The sequence below is a fragment of the Eupeodes corollae genome, chromosome 1, assembly GCF_945859685.1.
Source record: "Eupeodes corollae chromosome 1, idEupCoro1.1, whole genome shotgun sequence".
Classification (NCBI taxonomy): Eukaryota; Metazoa; Arthropoda; class Insecta; order Diptera; family Syrphidae; genus Eupeodes; species Eupeodes corollae.
In genome coordinates, this window is record NC_079147.1 from 186,981,466 (window position 1) to 186,989,386 (window position 7,921).

Below are 7,921 nucleotides of genomic sequence, written 5' to 3' on the forward strand. Positions count from 1 at the left end.
ATTTTTTCAACCCTACATAAAAATACAAAAATTCTACAATATTAAGCAGAAAAAAATACTTCCTTTCGATTGTGTATTGGTAAGCCTTTATTACGGTTCTGTTAGTCATTTTTAATAGCACATCCAACATCCATTTCACCAACTCCTCCCCTCCGTAACGCACCCCCATCACAGCGAGATTTAAATTCCTTTCATTTTCGCTTCACTCATCTACATACATCCCACGCCCACCCAACAACAAAAAGATTTAGGAACGAGGATAGGAGAAAGTCATTAGGTCAAAGGATAATCCAACGTTATTAAGGCTTCATTATGTATTTTATGATAAATTGCCTATCCTGCAGATTAGAAAAGAGGACGAATTGATTTTATACATTCTCAATGTTTTTTTTTTTTGTTGATCCTTTCACTGTTCATATTGTTTTGTTTACCTTTTCTTGTATTGAAACCCTAAATGGTTAGATAGGGATTGGGGCTGTTGGAGGTAGTGGATTATTAGTGAAAATTTAGGGTGTCAACAGTTTTCAAAAAATGGCTTTCATAAGTACCGCAGAAAAAAATAAAAACAGAAGTTCGAAAGGAACTTTTTGAGGAAATTGATTTTTTCCTCTTCTGTTTGCGCTATTTGTTCCGCTATTACTTGAGTAAATAATAGAATCCTTATCGTTACCCTCGTTTTCTTTTTGTTAAATAACCAGGCTGTATGTTTCCGATCGAAAGAATTAATAAACTCGGTGAGTTTCTTTCTTCGTTCTTTTGTTATTAAATTGAAAAAGTTCTAGCTGTTGAGAGGGTTTGGGTTGTTTTTTTTTCTTCTTTCTTTGGTTTCTCAGCTTTTTAAATTGTGTTCATTCGGTTTTAGGGAGCGTTGTATTTTTGAAACGAGTCATATTTGAAATTTTCTGTGGTGTGTGACTTTTTTTTTTACTTTTTTGTTAAATGGTTTTTCTTTTTCATTCTCTTACTTTTATGGATTATTGCATTGTCAATAAGTTTCTTAAAGTCGCATTATGGTGCGCGTTTATGCAATTTTTAAAATGCTTTTAAGTCAAAATTTTGAAGAAAAAAAAAACTTTATTTGGAATAACTTTTAATAATGAAAGTTTGGGTTTTTATGTGCTCTGGGAAGCGATGAAGAGGTCCGATTCCAAAAAATGTCCTTTATTATTGCAACATTTTTTAAAAGGGTGATATGCAAATATGCAATTACATAATTTGATTTTATTTGAAAGTATGTTAAGTTCGGTACCAGTTTTTGAATAAATTAGTTCAAGGTCCTTACAATTTCTAATACATTTTTTAAAGCAAACTTAAACCTTTAACTTTTTTAAAAACAGTATGTTCTTAAAGTATTAAATATTTTCTTTCAAATGATGTAAAATTATATATATCATTTGTTTCTTGGTTTAAAGTTGGTAGTTTTTATTTGTAAATTACACTTTCGACCATGTTTTAAAATCTTTACATTTAAACGGAGCAGTTGTATCTGCAGCCTGTTCTTCCTTGATATGGTCCTTCTTGAGTGGTCCCATAAATCACAATTTATTGGCGACAGACAGAAAGCAACCATAACTCATTTTGGATGCAAGGTAATAACACGATTCTTGGAAAGAGTGCAACATCCCATAAGCATGACAAAGTCATTGTTAACTTCACCATAATATAATGGGGAAACCAACCATTGGAGTGATGCTCTTATCGGTCAAATTGTACTCAGTCGATGCATTATTTTTAATTACCTTGTCATCCTTAGTGTGCATACCAGCTTTAATGCAGTAGATCTTCTTGTTGATCTAGGCACGGTGATGGTAACTCTTTGACCTGCACGTGCTAAAGTAAAGGATATACGACGGATGGTCAAACCATTAAATCCTTTACCCTTGGTAACACCAACACAGTCAATAACCTCATCTTGTCCGAAGACTTTTTTGACGGGTACAGCTTGTTCCAACTACTCTTTGACCCACTTAACTTTTTCTACCGTTCAATTTAAGTTTCATGATGTGAGCCTTCTTTTGACGTTGCTTGATCAAACTGATCACCTTTCTGAAGTTGTTCTTAATGCTCTTCGTACCGACATCATCGATCCATTTTTTGGTAAAAGCCTTCTTCCTGCTCGACAACGACATTCCTCAAGTGCTTTGCCAAGACGTTAATGAGGGAACCGAATTCATTTTTAAAGTAACCAACAATTATTGGTGGAGTTTTCAAAACGCTCACAGCCTCAAATCTTTACTTTTGTTAATCTTTGATCCAGGACAGTCAGCCTCAAGTACAATGTGAGTCATACCGGAATTGTAACCAACAAAGCATTTGAGATGCACTGGTTTGGAGAAATCATCCTTTGGAAATGCTTTAACCTTTAAACGGTGTCTAGCTGCACGTTTCTTAGTGTAGAAAGAAATGGCGAGAAGCCGAAAACTTACGATGAGACATAATTAAAAATTATTACAAAGCGTCCTATCGACCCAGACGACGATGATTGCAAAAATGGAGAGCTTTCGACACCTGTTTAATTTAGCTCTCGTTTTAAGTGTTAGAGTGTTAATAATGATGAGTGATGAAGAACTAACTACAGCTTTAGTCAAATATGTAAACGTAGCCAATTTTAAAACACCATGCGATAATTATATTAACTAAATACTCCAATAATCGTTAATATTGTGAAGAAATTTTAAGTCCTAAGGAATATGCATCACCGCAATTGATGTTTACTGCAAAATATTTCTGCTGAAGTCCTTCCGATGATTCGATTATATCGACTTCCTAGCCTCAAAGTAATGAAAAATTTCGTACAACTACAGCAAAGAAGTCTAGGAAGGTCAGGTTAGGTTGAAGTAGTTGTCCGGACAGTTTTTGGCCCATTGTGATACCACATGAATCTAGAGTCCTTCTCCTGAGCTCAATTCTACTAATTTGAGTTTCTTATGAATTGTTAAAGACTATTATATTAGTGTGTTTTGAGATCGTTATAGAAGAATTCCATTAGGTAATTCTTGCGTTCTTGAGGTGAAAAACGGTTTCTTCCTCTCCCTCTTCCTCATCCATTCAAGATTCATTTCAGAATACGCTTAGCCAGGTGGTGTGTTTTAATATTACACAGTGCCGGTTATGAAACAGTTTATCGAGCTTATATGCAATCTGTTAAGAGGTAGCAAGCATCTTGAGCGCTTTAAATCAAGTGAAAGCCAGATGTTTTTCGTGGCCTGACAAGTGGTGATGTCATCCCACTTTATCTTAGTTTTCTTTAAAGCATCTTGTTTTAGTAAAAGGTAAAACGTAGCAATTGGTATTTCAATTGCAATAAGTATTGGTAAGTTCGTCTGGTTTCCAATTTCCTGAAATGTCTTTACGGCCCAGCACTCAGCAAAGGTAAAAGTCAGCCACAGAAATTAGCTTTCGGTTTTTGTACATCCGAAAATTATGATCATCTTGTCTTTCAAAACCCTGCAGAACCAGAACCTTTTTTAACAGAAAATAACTTGTAAGGCAAAAAGAAGCGTAAAGTTAAACGGTCTTTAATAATTATTGTTATTCAACTTTTACGACTACAAGTAAATATTCTTAAAATAAAAGGATTTATTTAAATGGTCCAATATTTTTTGACAGGTATCCTTATTTAAATGTTCATCTTATTGCGCCATTTAAATGGAGCATTATGCTTCAGTATTCATAGTATTAAACTTGTAATTCGTTTTAAAAAAAAGGTGAATATTTGGACAATAATCGATCTTTAAGACGTTAAAACAGGAATTGCTCATGAAAAACACAAATAAAATCAAGGCCTGGTGGTTATTTGGCTGATATCCTTTCCTAAACGTTAAAATGATAAAGACATTTAATTTGATATCTCTTAGAACGTACGCTATAATACCAACACAAAACTTGAAATTTAAAATACTTGTATGAAAATTATTAAAGAATTTTGTTCAAAATTTAATTTGCTAAACGACTCATGGAAAAGTTGGGTTTTACGTTTTCGATAAGGTTTGCGAAGTAGTCAAATTTAATCAAATGTTAAATTTTTTGGAACCTCCGAAATCATTCGAAATAACAGCTCAAAACAGGACAGAGTAAAGGGTTCAATTTTCACCTAACTTTTAATTAGAAATGGACTTACTAAACAGTATGAGCTTAAAATAGTTTTAGACTTAAGGTCAAATTTGAATCATATTTTTTGTATTCAAGGTTTTTCTATAGTTTCATCAAAATTGTTTTATATATGATTTTAATTTTTTTCCGAATCATTATTATTTTGTAAAGGCATTTTCAGATTAATTTAAAATAACATTTCTCATTTTCAACCATATTCATTTTTTTATTTGTAACAAATATAGCGTGTTTTTTTACTTAACTGTCATAAACTGTTTTTGTAGATTTCAAAGAACTTTATTCACCTGGTTGATTTGTTTTGTATACCTGTGCACGTATACTTGTATATATAAAACAATTAAAATGTATCCAACCAAATCATTAAATTTAAGTAAAAAAAATTCTCACATTGCAATGAACAAACATAAAAAATTTGTCGAAATTGAACTTCAGAAGAATCAAGATAAAATAAAATTCAATCTATGTTGGGTGTTCGTATTTTATATACAAATTCAAAATGAAACTCTTTTTACAAAATTGATCCCTATTTTTTTTATTTTCAGGAATGAGTAACAAAACTATATAGCATTAGTATATGTAGGTAAAGGCTATACAATACAAGGCTATACAAAGCATGCATTATGAAAGTAAATTATGACTTTATTTCAAATAAAAATTTGAGTTGTATGTGTGCGTTCATTAGTGATGTTTATGCCAACTATCAGGTGCCATACCATAAGGGAGAACCAATTTAAATTGACCCCATTTCGATTTTTGAAAACGGGTAATCCCTATTTTTTCTGTTAAAATTTAATAGTTTATTCAATAAGACTAAGCTTTTATTTAAACCTTAAATTTTTCATTTTTTGGTATTTACACGTATGTACTTGTAGCAATGAATTTTTGAAATAATTTTTTTGCGACATGTAATGTGTGATTTTGTTTTTTTTGAAACACTGGTTATGACAGTTTAAGCACTTTAAAGTTTTGTGTTATTGTCAAACATCTTCCGTTTGGTCTGTAATGCAAGAACGAATTTAAATAAAATTAAAATGGGTGGTGCAACAATCCTTTGAGAACTAAGGTGTAGGGAATTACAACTATCAACCAATAATGTGTGTACTGTCATCAGGGATGGACCTACGGTTTTAAGCCGAATCCGAACGACTAATTTAAGAAATCAATTTTCATGACAAGAATTACTATTGGAGATTTTGTCAAATCCTCACAAAAGGCAGTACCCATGAAAAAAAAACTTTAAATGATATAGGTAGGGATCGAACTCAAGACCTCTGGCATGTAAGTCTAACGCACTAAATATCTTGCACCGGGTACTACACCAAATTTAAATTACTGGCCATTTATCCACTAACAAGCTAACGAGCAGTTTTATCAGCCAGAGTAAGTGATGACAGTGAATTATCGATCGCAGCAATTGGTTATCTGGAAAAGAAGGTGTGAAGCCTTTAAAAATACAGCTGGTGCAAGAATTGAAGCCGAGCCGCCTACTATAACGCCGAATTTTTGGTAAATAGTAAGTGATTGTAAAGTTGACAGAAAATAAACCCTTTCATCGATAAATTGTGCTAAGCAGCGTTGTTCATTCTTAGCCAGAGTAGCATAAGCATTGAAAAGGCTACCAATGCAGTTACAAGAAGTCACTATTTGGCGCAGATTATGTGCTGGCGGAATCATTGGGCCATATCGTAACGTTACTGTAAATGTTAAATGGAAGAGTTGTACTTTCATGATATGTGGTTTCAACCAAATTATGATGGAAGGTGAAAAGGCCGGTTTTGCCAAGTCAGCCTAATTTAACTCTTTTAGACTATTTTTTTAAAGCTATGTTGGAGGTCAACTAACGCAATGGAAGCTAACATTGAGAGACACCGTCTGAAATGTCACACAGAGTACGCTAAGGTTGCCTGAAATAATCTGCAAACATAAAGTTATATCGGCCGTACCATCGATTTAAATAAGGATTTGAAGCTTATTTAATTTTCGACAGATCTTAAGAAATAACTGGTTAGGAATAATGTATGTACACATGTACATACACTTCGTGACACATAAATAGGGGCAAGCTTTTTTCGTTTTTATTTTCTGATATTTCTTACACCCTTGGGTTTTTTGGAAAAACACAAATTTGGAATGAATGAAAAAGTTTATATTGCAAACCAAGATTTTTGGATTAAGTTATTAAATAGAAGTCTTTTGGAACCCAAAAGGTATGAAAAAAACCACAAAGGAAGCCACATCATTTCCGAAAAAATGGGCGATAGTGAGAGTTGCTTCAAATTCGAGGCTCTAAATTACTAAAATCAAGGCAGAAGCTGAGGTTAATAATAGAAGATGGGCTGTAACTTGGGTGATTCAGAAGGCAGACCAAACAAATGAAGAAAAACCAGCCATGGAATGTTGCACGTAAGAGCCTTAATTTTGCAACTAAATGCATCAGGTAGAATTGAGCTTGACAAACCGTGTCGTCTTTTCCGATTAAAAAACAAATAATTTGGATGGACCTGCTGGATATAGCTGCTATTTCCAGGATTTAAGAAGAGAAGAAATTATTTTGAAAAACGACACAGCAAAGCAGGCGTGTTTTGGTATGGTGAGCAATCACATATTAGGAGGACCGTGGAGCTGAATTTTCAAAGCTCTAAAATGACGGCAATCCCCCACAAATTGATTCTTGAACTAGTTTTTTTTTTAGTTTTCTGAATTATTTGGTGGACAACGATGAACTTTCCAACAAGAGAATGCACCAATACATACCGCACGGAAACCACAAAAGCCTGGATTCAGTGGCAATATGTGAACCTATTACGGCCAGAACATCATGAAAAACGTCTACGAAGGAAGGCGGCAATACCAAAAACCTGAAGAGATTATTGAAGCCATAAAACAGTCCTGGGCACAAACTTCACGCAATTATATGTCAACACTCTATGAATCTATATACCACAGGTTGCTTCAAATCAGGAGGCAGAACATATTCCTAAAAATTAATATTTAAATCCATTTTATAAAACCAGTATTTACCTAAAGCATAAGTTCTTTTAATATTTTCTTTACTGTAAAGGGTGTAAGATCTTGTCCCTTTTAATGGGATACAAGAAAAGAGGTACTTTTTATGACCTTCTTTGTGCAATATAAACTTAATAGATACCTCATTCATTCTATATTTGGGGTTTTGCAAATAATCTTAAGGGTTTGAAATATATCGTCAAATACAAAAATGAGATAGCTCGCAGTTGAAAGAAGTGGGTCCCGCGATTCCGACCGTCTATCAGTCATGTTTTAACAAAAATAAAACGTTCAACGCATAAGCATATGTTTATACAGTTATCATAAAAAGATCCGTTTTAATGTTTTTTTGAAAACAGAATTCGATAAACCAAGTTTTTTTTTAAATTGATTTAATGACATTTCAAACTTATTTTGCAGGTTAATTTTTAAATCTTTAAATATTGTTAATATTTTTAACATAATCTTTATTCATACATGAACAAGTTCGTGTGACACAGTGTGTATTTTATTTAGGTCTGCAATGGCAGTTGTCAAAAAGAATTTCAAGTAAATAAGTGACGAATGTGTCCCAAGCCTGTCAACCTTTCTTACAACTTTCAAAATGTCGCATACACTTATCAAAACAAAGTCAATCTGTTTTATCTCTTAAGTCTAATATCTTCAATTGTACTGAATTCCAAACAAATTAAAATGGAATCTGCCTAAATGCATCCTTCTCAACATTAGAAATTAGAAAAGGTACTGCATTCGTATGCGCAACAGGAACATGAGTCCAAAGTAATTTGATATAAAATGAAAA

At 33.0% G+C, this 7,921-nt stretch overlaps 1 pseudogene; it reads right to left on the reverse strand.

Annotated features, from left to right (window-relative positions):
- Window positions 1-1,433: 1,433 nt before the first annotated feature.
- On the reverse strand, window positions 1,434-2,436 carry LOC129947738 (60S ribosomal protein L3-like; annotated as a pseudogene).
- Between the last annotated feature and the right edge of the window lie 5,485 nt (window positions 2,437-7,921).